The sequence below is a fragment of the Electrophorus electricus genome, chromosome 19 (genome assembly GCF_013358815.1).
Source record: "Electrophorus electricus isolate fEleEle1 chromosome 19, fEleEle1.pri, whole genome shotgun sequence".
In the NCBI taxonomy this organism is placed as follows: domain Eukaryota; kingdom Metazoa; phylum Chordata; class Actinopteri; order Gymnotiformes; family Gymnotidae; genus Electrophorus; species Electrophorus electricus.
In genome coordinates this window covers 2,883,874-2,910,355 of record NC_049553.1, presented here as the reverse complement: position 1 = coordinate 2,910,355, position 26,482 = coordinate 2,883,874, and the positions used below count along the sequence as shown (strand labels likewise).

The window sequence follows — 26,482 nt, the reverse complement described above, 5'->3', positions numbered from 1 at the left end:
TCTCTCACAGGAAGCTATGCAGGTGCTTGTGCAGTCTCTTGTGATCTCAAAGATAGACTACTGCAACTTGCCACTTGCTGGTCTGTCTCCGAGAGCCATCAGCCCTCTACAACTTGTCCAGAATGCAGCAGCTGGTCTTCAATCTTCCAAGGTTCACACAGTACTCTGCTGCTGCGCTCCCTTCATTGGCTTCCAGTAGCTGCATATATCAGATTTAAAACCTTGATGCTTGCCTACAAAGCCAAAAATGGACCAGCCCCTCCATACATGAGGTCAATGGTCAAAGCCCGATCTGTACCTCGAGTCTTTCGAACCTCAAGTATGGCTCGGCTTGAAATACCTTGCTTCAGGTCTCATGGATGACAAGCATCAAGACTATTTTCTGTCCTGGCTCCAAGATGGTGGAATGAACTGCCACTTGCTGTCCAGACAGCATAGTCCCTTGCAGTCTTCAAACACAGACTGAAAACCCATTTATTCATGGAATATTTAAATGACAACTGACCCTGCTCCCATATTGAATGACTAAATTAGTACTTATTGTAGGGATTGTTTATTACACTGATGTTGTTTAACAAACTCTAGCACTTTTTGTTAATTACACTTATCATTGTTTAAGAGAGACTTTGTGTATTTTTTACTTCTAGGTATCAGCAGTGATCCCTGTATTTCTACAGTATTCTAGATCATTTGTATATTAAACTCTAACCTGCTGCACTGGCTAGGAGGTATTCTATGAGTAAATGAAAAAACACTTTTGTAAGTTGCTCTGGATAAGGGCTTCTGCTAAATGCCATAAATGTAAATGTAATGGCATAGATTCAACAAAATGCTGGAAACATTCCTCAGAGACTTTGGTCCATATTGACATGACAGCATCATAAAGCTGCGTATCCATGATGTGACTCTTCTGTTCCACCACATCCCAAAGGCGATCTATTACATTGGGATTTGGTAGCTGTGGAGGCCATTTGAATAAGTGACCTCACAGTTATGTTCAAGTAACCAGTTTGAGATATTTTGAGCTTTGTGACATGGCATGTTATCCTGCTTGAAGTAATCATCAGAAGATAGGTACCCTTTTATCATAAAGGGATGGACATGGTTAACATTATGCTCAATTGGTCTTAAGGTGGCATAAAGGTTCATCCTAAGCCTGAAATGTTGATACGAGGCAGGATGGATCCATGCTTTTATGTTTACACAAAATTCTGACCCTACTATCCAAATGTTACCGCAGAAATTGGGACTTACCAAATCAGGCAATGTTTTTTCCAATCTTATATTTTACAACTTTGGTGAGCCCATGTGAATTATAACCTCAGTTGCCTGTTCTTATCTGACAGGAGTGGCACCCAGTGTGGTCTTCTGCTGCTGTAGCCAATCTGTTTGACATGTGCATTCATAGATGCTCTTCTATATACCTCATTGTACCGAGTAGTTATTTGAGTTACTGTTGCCTTTCTATAACCTCAACCCAGTCTGCCATTCTCCTCTGTTCTCTGGCATCAATAAGGCATTTTGTTTCCAAGAGATCTGTGGCTCATTGTATATTTTCTCTTTTTTGGATCATTCTCTGTAAACCCTAGAGATGGTTGTGTGTGAAATTTCCATTAAGTCAGCAATTTCTGAAATATTTAGACCAGCCTGTCTAGTACCACAACTATGCCATATTCAAAATCACTTAAATCACCTTTCTTCCCCATTCTGATGCTTGGTTTGAACTTTGGCATGTCATCTTGTCCATGTCTACATGCCTAAATGCATTACATTGCTGCTGTGTGATTGTCTGATTACATATTTGCATTAACAAGCAGTTGAACAGGTGTAACTAATAACGTAATTGGTGTATATGGTTTTGTGGATCTGAAGAAGGTGTATGTCTATGTGTCCAAATATGCTCTGTGGGAGGTGTTTTGGGAGTACAGGGTGTCTGGGTCACTGATGTAGGCCATTTGATTTTTCTACTTTCACGGTGTAATTTGTTACACATTCTCAGCATTAAGCCAGTGTTGTATTTCTGGCTCCCTTGTATCAAGGTCTTCAGTACACACTTGAGTTGTTTGCAGCTCATTGTGAAGCACTCAGTATAAAGATAAGCACCTCCAAGTCTGAATCCATTGTTATTTCCTGGAAAAGGATAGCACGAATCCTCTGTATAGGGTGTGAGAAACCACCTTCAAGTGGAGTTTAAATATCTTAAGGGTCTTATTCAGGAGTCATCGGAAGAGGGATCATGAAATTGACCACAAGTTAGGTGTAGTAGCTGCAGTAATGCAGTTACAGCACTGGCCTGTCAAGGTAAAGAGCTATAAAGCAAAGCTCCATTTATGTATGTCTATGTCCCCACCCCCACTTATGTTAATTAACATGATTACAGATAAAAGTAGCCAAAATTAGCTTTCTCCAGTGGGTACTGCAACCCATGCCCAGTGATAGGGTGAGGACCTCAAGTATCTAGAAGGAGCTCAGTGTAGAACTGCAATTCCTCCACGTTAAGCGAAGCTATTCAAGATCATTTGAGAATCTATTAAGGATCCAGTGGTCACCTCCCACTGAAGGTATACCAGACATGGCCAACTGGAAGGAGGTCTTGATGTAGACCCTGGACCCCTGGCATTAAATTCTTTGGCAGGCCCAGGTGTGCCTAGGGATCCTCTAGGAGTAGATGGAGGAAGTGGATGAAGACACATGGGGTTCTCTGCTCACCAGATTTCCTCTGCAACTCTGAAATAATTTAAGTGTAGAAGAAGATGAATATTGATTAGATGAAGATTAAAATATCAAAGTTGTGAAATGTTTCTACTTCACCCACAATACACATACATTTTATTTTGCAGGCTAATTTTAAGTGAATGTCTTTGATCCAAACTAATGACTGTCAAATATAATGTAATGAGGCAGGATCAGCCAGATGCTTTCAGATAATAGAGGGTGACATTTTAATGAAGGGTGGATAATCCAAAAACATAGTTTTAATTAGAGACATATAAACTAGAAACAGACAAGCCAAGGTCAAACCAGAAGAGTATATTTACCAAACCAAAGGAACACTGGGAGCAGGGTCAAAGACATTCTGGATGAAAACCAATAAAAACAATCCAAAGAGCAAACAAATGCAAATTGGCAGAATACATTAACAGAGTCAAGGGAAACAAAATGAGTCAATACACAAATGGGAACAATACACACACACACACAAAAAAATCTGATAACAAGGCCACAGGTTGCAATGTCAATGAACAAACCCAGATTTATTATACAAATATAATATTATACATATAAATGAGGAGCAGGTGGATCCAATCAGTACTCCAGAGAAGATGATGCTGAGAACATCATCTGATTCGGTGATTGCTGGGTGTAAAGATCCTCAAGACTTACATGGAGATTCTTGGAAATGGTATGGGCCCTGAGTGCTTTGCTTGTTGGCTTTGGCTACAGGGCTGGAGGGCTGTGTGACTGTTACATATACACCGTATTGTCGGATCAGAGATTTTATCTTGTTGCAGCATATACAATATTTGAAACAACTTCCCTCCCCTTTGTCCTCTTCCCATTCCTTTTTGAAAATGTTAATGAGGAGTAGTTCAGTACTCCTGGATCTTCCACCTACATGAAAATTGGTAATGGTAAATTAAAATTAGCATGAAAATTAAGAAATTAAAATTAGCATGAAATAACACACACAATATATATATATATATATATATATATATATATATATATATATATATATATATAGATTATTTTATGGCATTGAACCACATTTGCCTCCAATGTACAGGCATGTGTGGCTGAACTGGTAATGCTAATTGTCATATGTTGTCTGCAAATTGCCAGCCAACTTCTCTAAGGGCCACATCTACCACAGGAAATGTTTTGATGATTTGTCTTTGGTCCTGGACCATTTGTTTTATACCTTTTAGGATGCTGTCTTTACAGTTTTTCAAATTTCAGAAAATTCTCAGTATGCTCAACACATACAAAGCATGTGTGGAATTGGAATTGCTGTTGCATCTATAGTTATAAATATATAAATGATAAGGGAAGGCTCATATCTCACATAAGGTCAGGGTTTCTATTTGTTTGATTACTGTGTGTATTTGCATTAAGCCAGGTTTACACTGTCTGATTTCATTGGTTTTATAAGTGTGTTACATGTCAGACTGTACAAGATGATGCGAGCAAAAAAATTTCTATGCCAAACAGTGTGATATTGTTTTTGAAGTTTGTAACACTTGGAGTTAGGGCTATTTAAGTTGCACTCCAACCCAGACGAGCAGGGCTTTGGGACAGGTAGAGAGAAGCCTATGAAGCACGCAGTGGAGACGCAAGCTGGACTCACTCAGTTAATATAAACCTTTTGGTTTATTCACCACGTGACATAGGCTCGCTCCTGGAGTATAGTAGACAGCTCATACATGAGTTGTAAACATATCCAAAGCTCGTAACGTATTACTAAAGAAATAAACAATAACAATGAAGAGCTGGGTCCAGCATCATCCGATCTGCCATGTACAGTATAAAACCAAAAACTCTTCTGCGTGGCCTTTTACGAAAAACGTAACTTAAGGGGACAGTACGCAATTTACTGACCGTTACAAGCTGACTATATAAAAAGGTTCACTAATGATAGATTAAATTAAATGAAATTGCTTCATTCAGCATACATCATCAATGAGCCCACTATAGCCAGTATTTTAGTTGACCCATGGGTTTCACGTCTCCCAATGATGTCCTCTCTTTGGTGGCTTGTAGATTAGGAGCAGTCTCACTGTGATTTTCTAAATTTCTGACACTACCAGAACTGAAAAGTCATCCCTCTTTGGTCTCAAAAGCACTAAATTGGCCAAAACGGAGTATGTCACACTATGCATTATATGTCCACCAATCTTAACTCACAAGCAAAGATTTTCATACACCATGCATGATTTGGCTTACAACAATATAAAATCATGATGTATGCAGTGGGAAGTCAGCCTTATACACATCTATATAAAGTCTATATACAAAGTACCTGTGTCACGGTAGCCTGGTCCCCTACCGGGAGGGACACGCCCACTCCAGACAGGGACCTGCCCCACTCTCAGTCACCTGTCTTTTAAAAGGAGACACCTGCTCCTCATTCTATATCTCCCTATTTATTCTCGTACAGGTTCGGAGGGAAAATGCTGCACATTAGCGGACGAGACCACGAGTGCCCTTCGGTGCAACGCTACTCTGCTCCAGGAGATTTAACAAGACTTCTCTTAGTGTTTGTTCAAATTATATGGAGAATAAGGAACTTATCAGTTCGACCTTGCCTCTGGCTTCCTCTGTGCTGCCTACGTCACAACCTATACCTAAATTACTGATTAGATTTACTGTTGACTACAGCAATAGTTACTTCACTATTTTTGAAATGGTGGTAGAGTGGCCTTGTTGAAAGCCTTTATTTTGGCAGGATAATTACTTTTGTAGGCTAATATTTCAACTCTGTGTGATTAAACAAAAAAAAAGAACAAAGCATGCCTACTGAGGCTAATTGGTTGGCAAGAAAATTCTTGCCGTGAAACACTGGTGGCCTTATTTCAATACCAGTGTATTAGAGCTAATGTGCTTCTATAGTAAAACTACATGGTTACAGGTGAACACAATGTTGCAGATGGATTACATTACTACGTTACTATTAATGTAACTGCTGTACAATACTTGTGTCTTGTAACATCACATAACAATTTGGATTAAAGTCAACAAATTACCTAGTACAATTGGGATCTTGTACTATGAAATTGAAGATAGATTTAACTGGATTTTTGTTATTATTTTTTGGTGCAAATGAAACAGAAGCCACAAGTGTTTAAATATGCAAGTATACACTGCAATGTCAATTTGTAACCAATTTTACCACTACCTGGTGACAGTGGGTTTGGACAGGAGCATCTGAAAGGAAACAAGAAATAAACGTGTTTTTAGCCAAAGACAGCAGAATTTTGTGTGAGATAAAAACATGATTGCAGTTTTTTTGACATTAAATTATCTATGAATTCTGGAAAGCTTATTATTGTAACATGTATAAGCTGTCATTCTTGACTTTACCTTGGGCCTGCTTGCTTTTCTTTTTTAGCCTGAGGAGGAGCAGTACCACCAGGGCCATGATGAAAATAATGATGATTCCACTCAAGAGCAGTGTTAGTTTGAAAAAGATGTCATCACCACCACACTCCTGTGTAGTTATAGGTATATCATCATGATCTATTTATAAAGATATCATAATGAAAAATCATCACATGCATTACTACAGGTACTCAGGACAATAGGTATGTTGACAAACTGTAAAACAAAACCACATAATACAGTATACAGTAGAATAGATCATATAGAAGAAGATCATAGAAGAAATAATATTTCTGAATAAATATTTTAATCATGCAATATTACCTTTAATATCTAAATGTGATTCATTATAGAATTCCATGTGATCCCGCAAAAAAGCTCCACAATAATAAAGGCCAGAGTCAGAATAATCCACTTTCATGATTTTCAAGGATGAGCTTTTGTTTTTCAGAGTCATTTTAAAATGTTCTTCTTTAAATCCATTCAGATAAATGGCAGTTGTTTCATCGTGATAATATTTAGTTACAATACAATTTGGGAGAGAGCCATTGGTCTGTTTGAACCAGGCTAGGTAACTTGGTTCTCTTAAAATGTTGGCACAGGTAAAAGTTGCATTTTGTCCAAAATTCACCATAAGTGCAAAGGTCTGAGCTGTCCATTTAAGGATGAAGCCTGAAAGCCATAAAGAATTACAATGAAAACAGATACTTTGATAACTTCATAATCATGTTCTCACAATTTGTCATTGATGATGTTTAATATCCAACCTTATCAGCCAGTGTAAAGCTGACAATGAATAAGTATTTCAGGCTAAAGACATGATTATATAACAGAAAAAAGAATAGCTGTACACACATTGTTACTAATTTTTACTTAAACTTATACATTTTCAATGACAGTAAATGACGGTAAAAAGAAAAATACTTTAGAATAAGATATAAATACAAATATTTCATATATACTCACAAATTCCACTGAGTACAAGTACACATGATGGAAGGAGAGGCATATTTGAGCTGTGGTTTGCAGGGTTCTACATCAGCATTAGACAATCAAACTGCTTTTTGTATTTTTGAGAGGCATGGTTTTTGTATCAGACATGCAGCAAGAGATTTGTTTACAAGCAGCTGATTCTTCTTAGCTGTACTGTAATATATTTACAGTAGGGCTAGAGTTTAATGCAGGCAAACTAGGTGTAGGCATCCAATTTATGACATCCTATGCTTCAGGTCCTGTTGCAAATCGACTCTAATAAATCAACACTAAAGAGGGTATTAGATCATGTATTAGTTCATGTATTGGATCATAGTTTCCTCAAGAACATCTCCCTGTCTAAATCTGCACATGCACGTTTTTCCTTAAGTCATATGGTATAGCTGATATATGGATGTTCATAGGCTCCATTCCCATTTAGATAAAGTCTTCTACCCCACATTAATGAGTGTGATTATGGACACGTAGTTATTTCAGTTCATTCTCCCTTATCTGTGAACATATATATTCATAATACACAGTCCAGTTACCACTCTAGGAGATTGTCTGCTACTACTGTCAGTGGAAACTTTCACTAATTTCTTTGTATCTGAGATTGTGCTGTTTCTTGATATTAATGAAACCCCAGTGGTGTCCTCTTTAACTGTATGGCAGATGCCAAAGCCAATATGCATATATCATAATTGCACAAATCAAAAAAGCACTGTATGCCTTAAAGAGCTGGATAGGTTATAGTCATGATCCATCACATGATACAATGGAAAAGAATAAGTTACTGCAAACCAAATTTGATCTCCTGTCAACAAGACAGGCTGAATACATTATGTCTAAATCATGGTCCTATGAACACAGTGAAAAAGCTGGCCAGATACTCGCTCATCAATTGCCAATCAACTCATTCAAGTAATCAATGATGTGCAAGACTCAAAAAGCATGGACATGCCTAAAAATTAGAAATATTGGAATATTTCACTGGATTATATTTTAAAACTTAGCATGAACCTTCTATAGGCCTGGGGACAGCTGCTCGGCTGGAGAAAGACCTCTTGGCTATGGAGACAGCTTTAGTAATCAAATATATGAAAAGTGGTAAATCGCAGTGACCACACAGTTACTTCTTCAAAATATTCGCAGATCACCCTCCCCCTTTATTGCTGTCAGTCTGTGAAAAATAATTTTCATCAAAATCCTTAAAAATATAAATCCCGTCAAACAAGTACTAAGTAGGATTATCTCTTTAATCCTCAATAAATTCTAAAACCCTTCTGAGGCAACTAGGACAAGATTTGAAGCAAAGTAGTGTGGTGCAAAACAAATGGTGCTACCCATTACACTCCTGTGAAGGTGATGGTGGGACTTGGGCATAAACAACATAGGTAGAGAGTGAGGGGAGTGCTTGGTGGGAATGAAGGGAGGACGGGAGTTGTGGGCTCACCCAAACAGATGAGATTTATGAGTATCAAAGACCGCAACTTCTTCTAAAAAGAAACAGATGAAAATCTTCATTTTCTAAATTAAATAATTTTATATAAACTTTTATTTGGAACTAAAAAACATTAAAAGACGTATATTGATCCTTGTATGATAAGACAGATGGCACTCTCAAATTTTCAGTATTATTTCTGGGCAGTGTAAAGTTGAGTGGTTAGCAGGCGGATGCCAAGTGCGGAGAAGAGCAAGTTTTATTATGGGCAAATCCATATTGAGAGTCGTTAGTCCAAGGTCAGTTGACCAACATGTAGAGTTCTGGAATTCATGAAAAACTAAATGAAACAAAACACATGATGACAGAAGGGAAGCTGGCTAAAACAAATAGGCTAGGAATAAACAAAGCATGTGTACATGACATCAGCTAGGACAATGACCAGAACTGAAACATGGCAAACACAGGGCTTAAATACTGAACATAACAAGGTTAGAAATGAGGAACAGGTGAAAGTAATGACAGGTGAGGAAAACCAAACGAGGGGCAGTGAAAATCAAACTATGGAATGGAACCGCAACAAGGAAGTAAAGCAAAACAAAGACACAAGAAAGGGAAACCATAGAGACAGGGATGCTAGGAGGGTGGTCAATCATGACAGGCAACTGATATAAGAGCATTGCTATATTGGGTAAAGAATGATGTCAATGAATGGTCAATTTTGGAAGGGGCATCTGTTTGGTCCATTTCTACAGCATGCTTATTGTGTACTAACCTGCCATTCACAAAGTATTTGCACTGGAAGGGTAGAAAATCTGTTTCACTTAGGGGTTTGTGGCAAGCAGCACCAACTGCAAACATTCACATTGTTCCATCAGTCATAGATGAGGCATTTGCTGTCTGGTCTAGAAGAGGTGTAATCTCACTCTTTGATCTCTACTGACTACTATATATGCAAGGAATGCTGTTAGGCAAATAAAAAATTCTATACCATCTGCACTGGTCTAAAGTCAGACTTTCTAATGCCATCATAGACCCCACATGTGAAGAATGCAGGCAGGTCTAGCCTCTCTGCTGCACATGTTTTAGAAATGTCTTACACATTCTAGCAAATTTCATGTCCTACGCATTCTGGCAAATCATCTTTGAGACCTTCGCTAGGATATCTGAAAAAGTAGAAGAGCCATCCCCATTCATGGCATTATTTGAAGTGGTCTGGCAGACACCCAATCTGTCATGCTGGCTTTCTTCTTCCTCCTGCCAGGATACTGATATTGTTTAAATTGAGAGATGGAATTAGTTGCATGGTCACATATTTTATTGGGTTAGATCAACTTCATTTGCTGACTGTGGTGAACCAAAGGTTATGATATGCTCCTGAATTCAGACTGAGCATGAAATCTGAAACTAAATGAAATCTCTGGTTCTCTTTTTTTATGTCTTTTCAAGAGCACAAACTATCCTCCTCTTTTTTGAGAGACAGTAACCCTTTTGAGAACAAATCTACTGAGAACTCTATATAAGATATTTTTTTACAAACAAGCAAACAAACATGTGCATACTGCATTATAAAGTTCTGATAGCATTTGAAGACCTTTCTGTGGCCTGAAGCCTTGTGTAGTTTTACCACAAGCTACGAGCTTCTGGGTCAAATGACAGCAGCACATGACAATACAATTTGGCAGGGAGAGTGGCATAACTGAAAACTAGGTGACAGAAAGCAGCTGTGGTTTCCTGCAGAGTGAGGGACAGGAAGAATGGGAAAGAGGCATATGCAATCTACTCCTGTACAAGAGTGCCTCTTAAATACCATCTAAAGTTCACTGAACATGCGCATGACTTACACAACACATTCATAATGCAGGATCATTTTCTGCCACATGCTATAATAATGCAAATGGAGTTGTTTGATTTTATGGTATTCTTTTATGCTCCATTTCTCCAGGCTGGCTTTTTGTTCCTGCTGCATGGTGTTTGAAGAATAACACCTGTAAGCTATGTGCTTAAAAACACAAACAAACAAAAACCTCTTGACACTTCTATGTCATGGATAGAAAATAAAACTACAAATTATTTTCTCATTTAATTCACCATGACTTGCAAAACATCTATTTGCAGAAACAAAGCATGGGGGAGTGTATTTCTCAGTGACTACAATTGTCATTTTAAAGAGTATTTTAAAATTATTAATAGTATATTTTAAGTTTTATGTATAGAGTATTTAGACTATTTTACATTTCCCTTTAGATTTATATATATATATATATATATATATATATATATATATATATATATATATATATATATATATTCTGTTTGTCAGACTAAGTATTTTTATTTTCAAGATCAATTAGATAGAGGCAGAGGTTTTGTTTAGAAAACCACAAGCTCCTGTTTAAATGACAGCAGCAAATGTCCCCATGCAACGAAGGTGTAAGTGGAGCCTAACAGAAAAGGAGGCATCAGAAAGTGGCCCATCACTTCCTGTTGAATGATAGACAGGAAGAAGCTGTTCAGTGTACAGCAAGAACCGCTGAGCTGAACAACAGCTAGTAGATTTATTGGAGATGTATACCAGTAACTAGTCATCAGAAAATAACTACATTATTTTTAAATGTTGATTTTCACAATTGTTTTTGACAATTTTTGACAGTTATGATAAAAACAGGCCTTGTTATCAATATTATTCTTTTAGTGAAAGTAACTTTGTTTGATTGTTTGGGATTTTTTTTTTATTATTATATTTGTCACCATACTAAAATACATATTGGCATATTTAAGTATGTTTTTAACTGTCTTACTTTAAAAGTTAATAGTATTCCCATTTGGAATTGCTTTCATTTTACTGCACAAATATAATTTTTTGTTTTTGCATCCACAACTTTCTGCTGCATGGATCCATCCTCATTACCATAAGGTGAGGGAGACTGGATTATCTAAAATATCTGAAATTTTAAATTGAACCACTAATAGCACAGTGCATCTTTTAGTTGGCCAATAAAAGCAACCTGTTGCTCTCATGTTAACGCTCAAAAGCTTTATATAACCATACATCAACAGGTTTAGGGTCAGAAAAATGTCACACAGATCTAAGGTTGTATCGCCTGTGGACACTGCTCCACTCTTGGCTTTAAATCAGAAATTGTTTAAATTATTGAATGGGAAAAATAATTTCTTTTTAAGGTCCTCTAAATAGAATAATACAATAATAATAGAATACACAATATTTTTTATTGTGATAATAAAGGACATTTAAAAGCAAGTATTTTTGTGCTTTTTACTTTTGTACAATCAACAGGGATTATAAATACTGTGGCTACTTTTTGACAGTTACTTCTTTTGATTGATATCTCCAAATACACATCATTACATGACTTGTGTACTTTCCCAACACTTATTATTATTATTATTATTATTATTATTATTATTATTATTATTACTGACATTATTATAATAATCTCTCCACTGTTTAATTCATCCAGCTAAATTGTTGCATGCAATTGCACACACAAAGCAAAGGCCCAGGCTGCAGATGTGCATTTGTATCGGTAGACATGCAGGCTTGCATGAGAGGGCATCTTGGTTTGAGTTTCCACCCACAAAATTGCCCAGGCCTGACTTTTTTCACACCCCATGCTACAGCACAAAGTGCACTTTGTTTCTCTTTCCATAACCACAGACCAAAATACAATGACTTGTTTACTCCAACTAAATTAAAAACAACTCAAAGGAGAAACATGATGCTTTTTGTTTTGCATTTAGAGTTTAACCATACTCAACACTGTTTTGGTAGCTTGATTTTTTAGAGTTGGCATTCAAATATTTTATTGGTTTAGAACCTTCACACATGTTTGTACCTAAAATATTACTGCTAAATATTACTTTAGCATCTGTCATTGTAACAAACTATTATATCATTATTTCACATCTTTATGACCTTTTAATCCATTTATATCACATTTAAAAAATATATTTTTGTAAACACATTGAAGAGAGAAAAGTAGTCAAGGTGTGGGAGGACAGGCTTGACTGATATAGGTTTATAGAGCTCTCACCAAACACCACTCCCTGCTGGTGACAGCAGGAAAAAATAGGGTAGCTGAGCACCACACACAAAAAAAAAAAATCCACAGTGAAAAATCTATAAAGAGGAAAGTTTAAAGGCATTTATTAAGTTTAGGGAAGGCTTAGGTGAATTCTAATAAGTTTGTCAGTCCAAAGAATGTTTTAATACACAGTCTTTAAGTGGTGAACTGGTACACATGCTTCCTGTTTGGACTTATTTTAGTCACATATGTATCTTGAGTTAACTCAACTGTGAACTGTGAGTAAGTGTGAACTGTAATGGAAAGACAAGAGAGATAACCCTCAGAGATAAACATCTCTGTGGTATAGGATCTGCAGAGAGCCTTTCACAAAGCATTAAAACAAGGAAATAAACACATGTTTATATATTTAAACTTTAGTTATCCTAATTTGGTGTACAGAGGCAAGGCAAGTCAAGGTGAATTTATTTGTATAGTACTTCACACAGGGAGACAATTTAAAGCATAGGCCTACTATAGAATTGGAGTATAATGAAATTATGTTCATATTTGCTTGGTGCCAAGGATAAGATTTTAAGAACTGTCTCTAATAAAATGCATCAGTATGAGAATTCTTACTAAATTCTACTAAATTCTTCTAAATTGTAACACATTATGTCACACAAAAGTTTTCCAATCTATGAAAGCAAAATGAAAAGTTCACTAATCAGTTTTTTATGAGGACACAAATTTATTAGAATTGTGCTCCATAGCTTTTTTTTTTTAAATTATTGTTCACCACAGCTTCACAGGAGGGAATTTCAGGACCATGGACAGGGACATGCACACATTATTCCTGCACAGGAATGTATTCACTCAGTGAATATACAGAAAAAATATTTGCACAATAGATTCATAATTCCAGATTTTTTTCCCAGTTCTTCCTGTCATTATGTCAAGGTGAGTGTGTCTCACCACCTTTGACAAAAACAACAAAAACATACAAAAAAAAACCAATAATAATAAAAATACAAAAACAAATGCAGTCCATGCACTGACATAAGAGCATCCCCAGCATGTGTTGCTATATATTATTTAAGATAAATGGAACAATAAAAAATATAGCTTGTCATCCAGACAGCACAGGCAAGATCTGAAATTCACATATTAAATGGTGATTATTTTTTGTTTTTAAGGGAAAGCAGTGTGTCAATGGCAGAGGATCAGATAAAATTTGAGGTCTTGCTTACACATATAATACAAAAACCACAAGCTGCTGGTCAAATAACAGCAGCAAATGCCCCTATAAGGTGAAGGTGGGAGTGGAGCATAACAGAAAAGGAGTTGTCAGAAAGTGGCCCTTCATTTCCTGTTGAATGAGAGACAGGAAGAAGCTGTTCAGTGCACAGTGAGACCCAATGAGGTGAACTACAGCGGACCAGCATATTTTCAGACTTATAAGTGACACATAACCAAAGAGTAACAGTTCTAATGGTCACCAACATAAAACACTCTTACGTTGACTGATTTATGTGTTCATCTCATGTAAAATATAGATTTTTAATTCTGTTATAAAACAGAATTGCAAATAAAGATTTGCATTATTAGGGGGAAAAAAAGTATATTTTAGTCATCATTAAACAATTAATATGTTTCGTGTATCAAGAGCGTACTCAAAACATAGAAGCCCAGTATGAGTGTGTGGGTGTGTGTATGTGTCATAGTTTGACTATTTTCCTGTCACAGAACTGACCATCGGCTTTTCTTTTTACACACCCATGACAGTGAAACCACAAGAACACACTTCCCATCAGAGACCCTAGACCTTTTTCCATAAACAGAAACAAAAATACTTATCTTGTTTACTGCTGACTGATCTCATCTGTTAAGCCTTATAAAAAATAAATATGACAAAGGGTAAATGCAACAAAACAAAGGCTAAATGCAAACTAAATGCAATATTTATTAAGCTTCCATAGACAGAAAGAAATGAAGAAACACTGTTTGTGAAGTAAAGTTTACATTTGTTACACAGGATATTTACATGCTTGCTTTTAGCAGGCACACACATTTAAAAAACACTGGGTAACACAATTTGACCTTTTTTATTCAAACTGTATATAAATATATATCATAAAACCCCAAAACCATGGAAGAAACATTCTAAAAACAGAATGTTTAAAAATGATTCTCTATAAAAAGTATTATAACATGTATCTATTTCATTATAATATATAAGGCTGTTTTTACACTTCTGAAATGTACAATGGGTGGTTTTTGCCTCAGGATTATCCCTCTTAAGTGCCCAGCAATAGTCTGTCAATATTAAGGAGATCAACTTTCCTTAGTACCACTTTTCCATACTATAATAACATGTGAGTATACTGGAATGAGTGAGTATCACTGACGACCACTGTAATCAGACAGAAAATATGTAAACACAGAATTATACCATGGTTGCCCTGAAACATAAGGGAGATAAGTAAGAATTAGGTGTTCATATCTGTCATTAGTTAAAGTGTACTGCCACCCTTAACATAGAGATGGTGTTTCATAAATACTATTGAGATAGACTCCTGTAAAGGCTGGCTGTGCCTCATGTGCTTGTCTTATGCCACTGAGAAACTACTGGCGAGACAATGAATATCCTACTGGAGAGATCTATTTACAGTATACATAAATTTACAAAATTCACATCATATATAAATAATCAACATAAACACATATAATACACATTCAACAACAAATGTTCAATTAATATTGAGTTAATTAATAAGTCTAGTAATTTTATAAAATGTAACCAGCTGAAATTTATCAGTTGGATTTTTCCAGGATAAATGGCCTACTAAGAAAAAGTAGATTTAAGTATTTCTGTCATCATAGACAGCTCTGATGTTGTTTTGACTAAGCTAAGATATGTTTTTAATAACTTGAATGAGTTTAACAATTCGCAGTAGTCAGGTTTCATTGTAAAGTTTGTTGTTAATATAAACGGTTGCTGTAAAATATGTACTTTGCACCGTTTCAGCAGCAGTTTGTTCTTTTAAAGAAGAATCACACGTAGGCAATGGTATATCCAAATAGTTTGTTTTTCAAAAATAGGCATTTGTTAAGGCAACTTAAGAAAGAAGTTTAGGGTCAAGAGGGCAGCAGCTGGCATAACACTGATAATCTTCTGTAGTATAAATGTTTGTTTGCCTAGATACTGATTATCTATCTCCCCCTGCTGCTGAGAGCTGGAAAAACAAAGTTCAATAAGAATAAAATGACATAAGTGATGTTTGAGCTTGATGGATGTAAAAATGATGCATTACTGTCAAATGAGGTCAAAACTGATAAAAAAAACTAAACTTTTAAATCCTTTTAAACTGTGTGCAATTTGTGGTTTTTGTAATCAGAGAAATTATACAGCCTTCAGTTTTGTATTAATATACTCTTTCAATGACTATATCGACATAGCTGTGGTAAAGCACCCAATTTTAATTGATCTGTGATAATTGTGTGTGCATTGAAAGGACTTTGTGCAGATCAGTAATGAGGTCTCATATCATCTGCAATGCAGGCTGCAAACAAAAAGTTGCCTTCCAGGACTACAGATACTATAGCAAAAGCAGTATATCTGGCAAATCTACTTACAAATTGTACAAATTATATATTGCATCTGAATATTTTTATACATTCAGTATTGAAAAAAAACATGTATGGCTTTTCACATATGCACCTGCCCCATTGTTACTGATGATCACTGTTTTGTGGTGGTGTGTTCCGGCCAATTTTTGGCACAGATGCTGACCTTGAGCTGCACATCTTAGCCTGCGGTCACAGTGTTGCTCTAAAAATGGCATGGAAATAAACAGCAGACGGGCCCGCTGTGTCTTACGCACATCTGTGGTCAAAAGTTTCCAGAAGTGTTTTCAAAGGCACAAAATGCATGTACCAAAAGCATGCACATGCTGAACTGAACTGCTGGGCTCTGCACATGCTACGTATCTCATTAGCCATTTTGACTTTGCTAGTCTAAACTAGGTTCTTACCTGGGAATTGGCCAATTTAGGGACAATTTAGAATACTTATATAAAAGTTTATTCTCACAAGTCTATTTCATGCATCACTGTTGTTTACTGCAATGAAATCCTTTGCCTTTGCAAAGGCAAAGACCATCATATATCAGATTCAGTATGTAGTAGTGCATTCAGTATATACTATAGCATTGCAGTTGTGAACTTCTGTGGTGGAAACCATTTGCACCCTTTCTTATTTTCTTTGCTCCAACACATCAATTGTTTTTGGAACCTGTTTTGGCAAAGCAGAAACTAAATCTTTAAATATGCATGTCAGAGCAGCCAATTTTTATTTATTTATTTATTTTTATTTTTTTTTCAATTTTATTGTAAGGCCTAGTGAATAAAAATGTAAAACTTCAAAATCTTCGGTCCAGCCACAATGGTCAAAGTACCATCAGGACTTTGTTCTATTCGATCATATATAATGATTTTGCACATTAGTCAGTTTCACATCTGTGCTTTCTTTTACATTAACATATGTAAACTGTTTAGTTTTACAGAGACACTCAGATCATTTGACTCATACTACCATTTGCAGTGATGGGGCATGTGACATGATGGGTCATGTGACTCTCTGAATGGTAATTGGATATTTGACTGCATGAATGGCAGAGGAATGCATGAGAGTATACTTCTCAAATATGACATGCATGAGATTAGAGTAATCAATAATGACCTGTACCTATACATTAAAATGTACATTGATGTGCACTGAAATTTGTGGTAGAGTTTGCAGTCTTTCATCTGTTCCATCAAGAAACATTTCCGCTTGTGAAGTTGTGTCTATTTGAATGTTATTGTAGATCTTTCTAGTGCTCTCAATGTGTAGAAATAAGCATGACAAAACCATCTCAGACTGGACCTGCAAATACCTGAAAATAACGTGGTGCTTAAGCTGCAGTCACAATGCAGGTGGAATTAGAGTCACTTAAGTCTGCTAGCAGAACTCATGGTTGGTTCCCCTGCTTCACCCACAAATCTTTCACATGTAGAAGTCTGCTAACACAGGATTATGTGAGTGGAGTGAAACAGCAACTCCTCACTTAAACAGTTACATAATCACTCCATGCCATGATGTCTATTTCTCATTTCTCACCCTCTCCCTTCTCAAATGAGAGGTAACCAGCTCCATGTCAGCTCCAATAGTTTGGTGAGTATACAATTGCTTCGGTTGGAAATTACTTATGGACTTAGTAGCCCATAATCTGCCCAAACTGTTTGTCAGACAGCTTGTTTTTGATTGGTATTCGTATTTAGCAGAAGTGGTGGCAGTCATAACTGTAATTAAACAATTTTTACCATATAGATTTTAGATAATTTATATATTTTTGAAGAATATCTATAATGCAGTTGCAACTACATTTTTTGTAGGCAGGTCTAAACTTTAGCTTCGCTAACTACATCTTAAAGTACATTTCCCAACACTATCCATTCCATAGCAAACTTATAAATAGAAAATGAATCAATTTAAAGATTTGGTTTACACTGCATCTTGACTGTCTAATGATATTTAATATGTTAGCAAATAACTGTTAACTGAGTGTAAAATGAGAAATTGCATTATGCACATGTGGCTGAATGATGGTGGTATGAGAGATAACACCTATACTTCAATTTTCCAAAAAGCTACTCCTCACTCCAGACAAAATCATAGCCCTCTCCCCACAGCTCTCAATTTGCTCCACTCACAAGACTCCAGTTCAAACCGACAACAGATATATGTCATTTACAAACATAAGTGAGGATAAGTTTAGCAGAACAGACCTGAGTAACTATGACATGTCAAGAGAAAAATAAAATGACTGGAATAGTAGCAACATATTGCATGAAAGACAAACCATCGGTAAAGGCAAAAATGTCAGAACATAAAAATCAGGAATTGTGCATTAATTTAAAACATACAATATGAAGGTTTGCAATCTGACACATTATGCATTACCTTGCCTGTTGGAACCCCAGAATCTGAATGTTTTTCTTATGACAGAACTCCATGTTCTCCTCTCCCCCAAGCTTTAAATTGGGATTCAGACACTTCCCATTTTAAAATCTAGGTTAAAGGCTTAGGGCTCCCGGTCATGGAGTTTTCTGGTAATTTGAGATGTTGATACTGTCAGACAGCCACTTCATGCCTTCATTTGGGTTTATGATGATGTGGGGTGGAATGCAATGTTTCCATGAGGCCTCAGGACTGTGGTTAACTTCTGACCCTCCCATTTAGTTATGCTGCCACAGTTGCATGCTGATCACATACTTTATGTGGACTGTTCATACATTGATTGATATTTACAGATCTAACTATATATTTCTATTTTATTTGCATGTTACTTCAGAGATGATGTCAACACTGGACTACCCCTGCTCATCAGTGACAAAGCATTTAACATGATGTCAGAAAATGTCCCAGTGCCACCACCAGATAAACTGATGTTGCCATATCCACCCAGCCAGCCAATCTACTCCAGTAGATGCAGAAACTGCTTGCCCACCCTAGACCCACTGGAGTAACTGAGGCTCCCACATCTATAGCAAAGTGGCTACTTGGATTAAACATAATGTAGTAAAGCATGGACTGTATTAGCTGGGCCACCCAATGAGGAATGGTTCTCGCTTGAGTCTTTGTCCTTCTTTCCCTTAATTCCACACAGGATGTTTTTTCTTGCCACAGTCACCACTGGCTTGCTCATTAGGGATTTGGACCCATACATTTGTAAAGCTCTTTGTGACAATGCATGTTGTAAAGATCTCTATATAAAATATTTGAATGGACTCTCTCTCTCTCACACTTTCTTTCTCTCTCTCTCTCTCTCTCTCTCTCTCTCTCTCTCTCTCTCTCTCTCTCTCTCTCTCTCTCTGGAGATGACAAGAGACTGAATAACATATGGAGGGCCTCCTTGGAGAGAAGAGGCAAGTTCTGTGAATGTTGAATAAAAACATGCAGCTAAACCTCAGCAAGAACAAGGTGCTAAACGTCCCCAGAGCAATTGGTGCTTGCTGGGATGTTGACATCTCTTTTGAGAATTCCTTGATCACTCTGTCTGAGAATGCAAGAAAACTTGTAACTGTGGATGACCAGCTGTCAGTCTCAAGTTACACTTAACTCATGACTGAATAACATGCTTGCACTCTCGGATGGAGTGATCAAGAATTTCTCAAAAAAGATGGCAAAATACTAGCAAGGAGCATTTGCTCTGGCGATGTGTAGCAGCTGGGTCTTGCTGAGACTCAGATTCAGGTGATGCCATTTATGATACATGTCAAACATGCCAAGATGCAGTTGAAACCTGCATGTCATAAGGTGAAAAGAACAGGATTACTTGGGCATCATCAGCATAGTAATGTTAGGAGACTCCATGAAATTGATGGTACATGACCTGATGGAGATGTTTATAATGAGACTGATGAAAAGAAGGCTCTGGGAGATCCACATCCTCTAGAGCAATGAGGATATGATGGGGTCCAGTGAGCAGGTAGTTGGACTGCTGTATATCAGTAGGTTTAGGACTTCATTTGTAGAGTAGAGGGCTATGAACAGGAGGAAGTAAATTGGTAGTGGGGAATGGAAACATGAGAAAAAGGTCCACAAAGAAGGCAGCAAAATCCTCTGAAGTTAGCATGTGTAATGAATGCACAAACATTGAATTGGATCCAGTTGCAGAGGTTTATTTTAGCAATCAAACTGATACGTTTAGTAAAACAGGTAAGCGTGGTCAGGTCAGTCCGAGGTCGATGCACAGAGTAGTGTTCAAGAGGTGTCTGAGGGTCAGACAGGAGATGAAGTCTAGAAGGCAAGCAGGAGTCAGTAACCAGGAAAGCACACAGGATGAGGAAATGCTCAGTACACTACATGGGAACAATACTTCGCATCATGTGCATGGAGAAACTTATAAAGGGGTTGGTAATGAGGGGAATGGGAATCAGGTGTGTGCTAGAATTCCGGTGAGTCAGATCGAGGGTGTGTGTCAGGGGGCATGGCTGTGCGGGGCTGATGGTTGTTCCTGGGGAACATAAAACATGTGGCATAAACAGTCCTTGAGTGTTTGCGTGAAGTAAAATGGGTCGTGCCAGTAGTTAGACTGTACTACTTGTACATCAGTAGCTGAGGGACAGCAGTTATTTGAACAGCCTGATGACTTAGTCTTAAAAGTCTTAAAAGGCAGCTTTTTTCTGTTGCCTTCTTAATGGGACAGCCATCACCTCAGGAGTACACGAGTTCTGCTTGAAAACTAGGAAGCTGCCTCCCAAAGGGAACACAACAAAAGTCTGTGGCAGGACTATAATGGTTCATCCACTGTAATGGAGGTCCCGTTTCATGCTGCATTTGTGATAATCATGGCAAAAATATAGATCCCACTGATGCTCTTTTTATTATCTGCAACTGTTCTAGAAATTATAAGGGAGGAAGAAATGCATGGCCTCCAGGAAAATTTCTGAAGCAGTACTAGTGCATCCAGCAGCCTGTGCATATTGTTATTGTGAGACACTGTGTGGACTGGGAGAGAGAAGAGAATTAGAATCACACTTTCCCAATTACATTCCCAGGAGAACAGATATATAGGCCTGGCACTATGTAGAGATGAGTGAAATCAGGTGTGTTTATTTTGTGGAAGCCACTGATCAAGAAGTCTGCATGTGCCTCTCTGCATGTGCTCACCACTGGTCCTAAACAAAGGAGCTGAACATGCTCAGGGAAGTCAACACTTTGGAGAGTGTCTGGTGACCTCAGAATAACTGGAGGTGGATGAGAAGCCTGGTCAGAACAGTGTGTCTAAAGCTAATGTAGAGGTATAAGCATCTGTCCCCATGATAAATGTCACCCTGGTGATGTTTTCACTCTAACTTTAATCGTCTCAGTGAGAAATGGAAAGATGAGAGATGACCTCACAGAATGACTGGGGTGTGCAATCAAATGCCTCTGTGCTATTGAGTGCTACTACTCTAATGAGTCAAAATATATATATTTACAAACATTAAATATACATTTTATGGATCCATATGCAAGCCGTATGCATTTTAATTAATAAACTGCATCAATTGGTCTTAATCTATGCATATATGGTTTAATTTATTTTTAAAATGATGTATATGACTAAACGTGCTGAACCACAAAACCAATTTGAATTAACATTTTATCCATGATAAGTTTTAAACTCAATTCTGTTGAAAACAATCCAAAACCACCTTAATTTGGATTATCAAGTATGAAATAAATTTTTTAAAAATTAGAATTTTATTAGAAACTTGATTAATAACAGAGATAGAACCTGTAAGTGCCTTTGTAATGTCTGCAATTTGCTGTACTATATAAGATATATTATGAATTGTGGTCAACTGAAACAAAGGGGCAAAACATGCAATAGAAAAAAGCTTTTGTAATTGACATAAAAACAGCCAATGAGGCTTAGTCGACATCAAACAAATCTCCAATAAAAAGCCACCTCAACCTGCAAGGTCTCACTCTCACTTTTCTTGCCATGAGTATATAGTGGGTACAGGGGTAGTCTGTAAAAAAGGGATCTTCAGATGGTTAAACTGGTTAAACATATCCTAACTTTTATGGTTTCCCTAAGAGCAAGTCGGTGATTTTATATTAATAAATGCAATTAATTAATTCATTAAATTAAACAACTGCTGTAAGGTGTACTTTCCCATTTATGACAGAAATAACACCTGGACAACATTCAAAAGACATTATTCTTACTGTGACTCATACTGTGTTTTTCTCTCAGACATTGCCACAGGTATCACTGTAATTCAAACTGAAACACTGAAGATATTTGTGCCAGGTGGTACTATAACTTTAAACTGTATAATCTGAAAATATCATTAAAACTACTTCTCTTGCTTCAGGCAGTCTCTCGGAGAAGCACCAACATGTATCATCACTCTTTATGCTGGCTCTGTTCCTGTGTTTCATGGAGACTTTACACATGATAGAAGATTCAAAGTAAACAAGAGCGAAACTCAATATACTTTAACGATTTCAGATTTAAAGCAAGCAGATACTGGAATCTATTATTGTGCTGTAAGGGACTATAACCTTGTAGTTTTCAGTAACGGTGTGTTTCTTAAATACGAAGGATAGTAATCTTAAGTTTTAAAAAAACATCTGGTATTTGAATTTTAATGCTTTTTTAACTTTATCCAATCTCTACCTCCAGGACCTAATTCAAAGCACCACCATTATATCAGTGGATTTGTATTACTTGACCAGACAGACAACAATCTGAAATTGAACAAGACAGTTCACCCAGGAGACTCTGTGATTCTGCAGTGTACAGTCCTCACTGAGAACTGTGCAGGAGAACACAGTGTCTACTGATTCAGACTTGTCTCAGGAGAATCTCATCCAGGAATCATTTATATTCATGGAGACAGCAGTGATCAGTGTAGGAAGAGCTCTGAGGTTGGATCTCCCATCAGACCTGTGTCTTCAACCTTCCAAAGAGTAATCTCAGCCTCTCTGATGCTGGAACTTACTACTGTCGATTAGAGGCAGACATAAGAGGCAAGGTGTTTCTGAAACACTTTATCTATTACCTGGCACCTCTTCTGTTCTAATGTGCACTGACTTATAGTCATTGTCAATTCATAGGGTGGGGGCCTCTCTTGGCTTCAAGGTAAGGTTTATTGTGGCCTGTTAATTGTCTCATTCTGATGTTTCTTACCTTTGACAGTTGGCTGTGTCCAATGTTACTACATTGAAAACACTGAGAATTAATGGACTTTCATTTGGTCAGATTGCCTTTAAAGACCAGATGGGCCAAAGCTTATTACTGAGCAGGTGAGGTAGGTTCATGTTTTTAATGTTTCACTCACAATGGAGGAGGGGATGGCCTCCCAACCATCACATTATGGTAGAGAGCCTTTATCTCAACACAGTTGTTTGGTCCAGTGGTTAACCTATACCAGACTGGAGCTTGTATTCTAAACTACATGTATCCTAATAGTATATAGTAAGGGGAAGTGGTACATTATGGTGCATACATAAATTAGTGGGAATATCTTTTTCTGTATAAATGAAATCCTGTCACTCTTCATTGTATTATTCAATTCAGTATTATTAGCCTGCTGTTATAACGGTCCTTTTTCCATTGTTTTCCTGGGTTTCATGACTGTAACAAAGGCCTAACAAATACAGAACAAAGATCGTGAACTAAGGCATGTTTTGGTGCTGTCGTCCAGTATATTCCTTAATAGTGATAGTCACTTATTTAGTGAGGGTGGATTTATTGGTAACATTAACAGAAAAAAAGGTCATTTGGACATGTCAAATGCTGTATTTAGACAGCTGTTTTCAGACCTCCAGTTCTTCATAATTTTCAAACTGAGAGGAGGAAGCTTAGGATATTATCTGCAGGAAGACACCAGTCATGCAGATTGCATTCCCTCCAGTGAATGCAATGTGAGAACCATCTAAATTCCTAAATCTTGTTGCCTGAGTACAGAAAGAATATTTAAAAGCAGATTAGAATACAGTGTAGCAAAGGCAGAAGGCAGCAACCAGGCCTGTCTTCAAGCTCAGATCTTCCCCAGAGTGAAATGCTAGCTCCTTGACAAAGCAACCAGAACACACATTTAACCTCTTGAGTGACATTCTTTGGATACCTTAGGGTTTCCAAAAGTTACTTTTGAAGGCCTCGGGGTGTAGACTTTTGGGGGCGTGACTCGTGGGGGGAGCGTCCTGTGACAGAACCCCCTCCCAAGGGGTGCAGCTCCCAACGCGTCCATCCCAGGACTGTGAACCCCAGGCTGACGTGTACAAATACATACACACAAAACGATAATGCCCGGTGCCCACGCAACACAAGGTGGGCTAGGAACCGGTGGCCAGGGAGATCTCTGAACAGGAGGGAAAGAGGCAGGATCTCTATCTCCTTCAGGGCAGTCTGGCAAGCTCTTTGTAACATGCGGGGGGGAGCCATTCCCTGACAATGACCCCTCTCTAGGGATGTGGTTCCCGCGAAGCGTTCCCCTTCTGGGATAGCGAAGTCCAAGCAGCCGTACACACACACACACACACACACACACACACACACACACACAAACACACACACAGTATGGCCATGCCCGGTGCCCACCCAGCACAAGGCGGTCCAGGAACCTTCCACCTGGGAGACCCTTACCAAATAGCGAGAAAGGCAGGGTGCCTGCCTCTCTCAGGTCAGTCCATCAATTTTCCCATGCAGCGAAACACCTAAAGACAAACAAGAAGCGCAAACTTACACAAACACTTTTGGCGCGGTGCTGCAGTGTCTGCAGTCAATGCAGGCACTGTAAACGTGGCCCCGGCATCAACGGACACATGGGGGTGCACGTAAGGCCCAGTTCCAGCCATGCTCCTCCCCTGAATGGTTCTCCTTATTCCTGCCACTCTAGGAGTGTGCCAGAGGTTGCCTCCGAGGCTTTGGGAAGACCCCTCCAGTCTCTCCGGCATGTCCGCCGAAGGGAAGGGACTCAGGCTTCAACTCTGCCCTCTGGAGGTCCCGCTGGCTCCAGCCAACCACCCTCTTTCTGGTTGTTGTGGGGCACATCGGTCCTCCTCAGCCCAGGCTCGATAGCCGTAGACCCCCCCCCCCCCCCCAAGAAATTCCTGGGGGTGTACCACTCCACTTCCAGAGAGGACACAGACATCGGTTGTGGTCCTCTCCCCAATCTCCTGGGATCCAGGTGGCAGTGTGGGGGGTGCTTACACACCTCCCACTAGGAAGTCCTTAGCCGAGGGAGCTGGCATCCTGTGCTGGTTGGTCATTCTATAGTGTTTCTGCTGGCCCGAATACCGATGGGTGTGGAGCAGTACATACAGACTCCCTCGATGAAGTGACACATTTATTAACATAAGACACAAACAACAACAGTGGCGCTCATACATAACGTTAACAAATGTAATGTAATGGTAGGAAAAATACAATTAGCTGAATTCCTAGTTCCAGCATTATATAATTTATAATACTGAAGTTATTGGAACTGCCCAGGTGCTCTCTAGCACTAATGTCATTAAAGGACTTAATGATTATGTTTAAAATGCGGCCTTTTCTAAATAGAACACAGATGAAGTAATCTATGCTGGTCTCACATTTGGGCACAAACAGAGAAGAACTGTTCAGAAGAGGACCAGTGCTGAAACCTCAGTCACATATGGTGCTGTGAGACCCCAGGAGGAATAAGCCTGTCCAAAAGGATTTCTGTTTTACATACTGCATGTCATCATCACTGTATGTATCCAGTAAATACCGTCTTAGATCATACAAAATATCTAAATTACAGTGTCAGTTTTGCATACAGTTTTTAAAATGTTCTGTAACGTTCACCTCTATTCCATACATTGGTTTAGCACCATGGCCTAAGAGCAGTCAAAATGTGTTTATCAGTGTCAGAAAAATTTAAATCAACATATCCGCTCTTTATATTAGTTGTGTCTGAAATGTTTTGCAAGACAATAAAAATGTAAAACAGTAGTTGGTTCACTGTTTTGTTCCCTGTTCCTTCATGCTCTCAGATCACCATAGAATAAATGGTGATATGTGGTTTGTTTGTTTATCTTAGCCTGCACCAGGGGTCAGTATGGGAATCCAACGTATATAGAATCTGTTTACATGAATTGGATTATTTTTATATTGCAGTGTGTTTTAAGATTGTATTGTATTATTGTGTGTGGTTAGTTTTGTTTTGTTTTTGTAAAATGAAACTTATTTGGACTTCACAGAGATCCCTATTCACACAATTAAAAAAAAGTTGTACACACTGAATGTTTTATTGCATTTTAAAGGATTCTTCAATTAAACATTTAATATTCAGCACACAATATTTAATCATGAATAAATCAATATATTTACTGTATCTATAATTTTATTCAAGGTTTAATGATACAGGTTAGTCGG

The 26,482-nt window shown here is 37.9% G+C and overlaps 1 pseudogene; it reads left to right on the top strand.

Moving 5' to 3' along the window:
• The first annotated feature begins 19,536 nt into the window (after nucleotides 1-19,536).
• On the top strand, nucleotides 19,537-25,768 carry LOC113568461 (annotated as a pseudogene).
• Nucleotides 25,769-26,482: the final 714 nt, after the last annotated feature.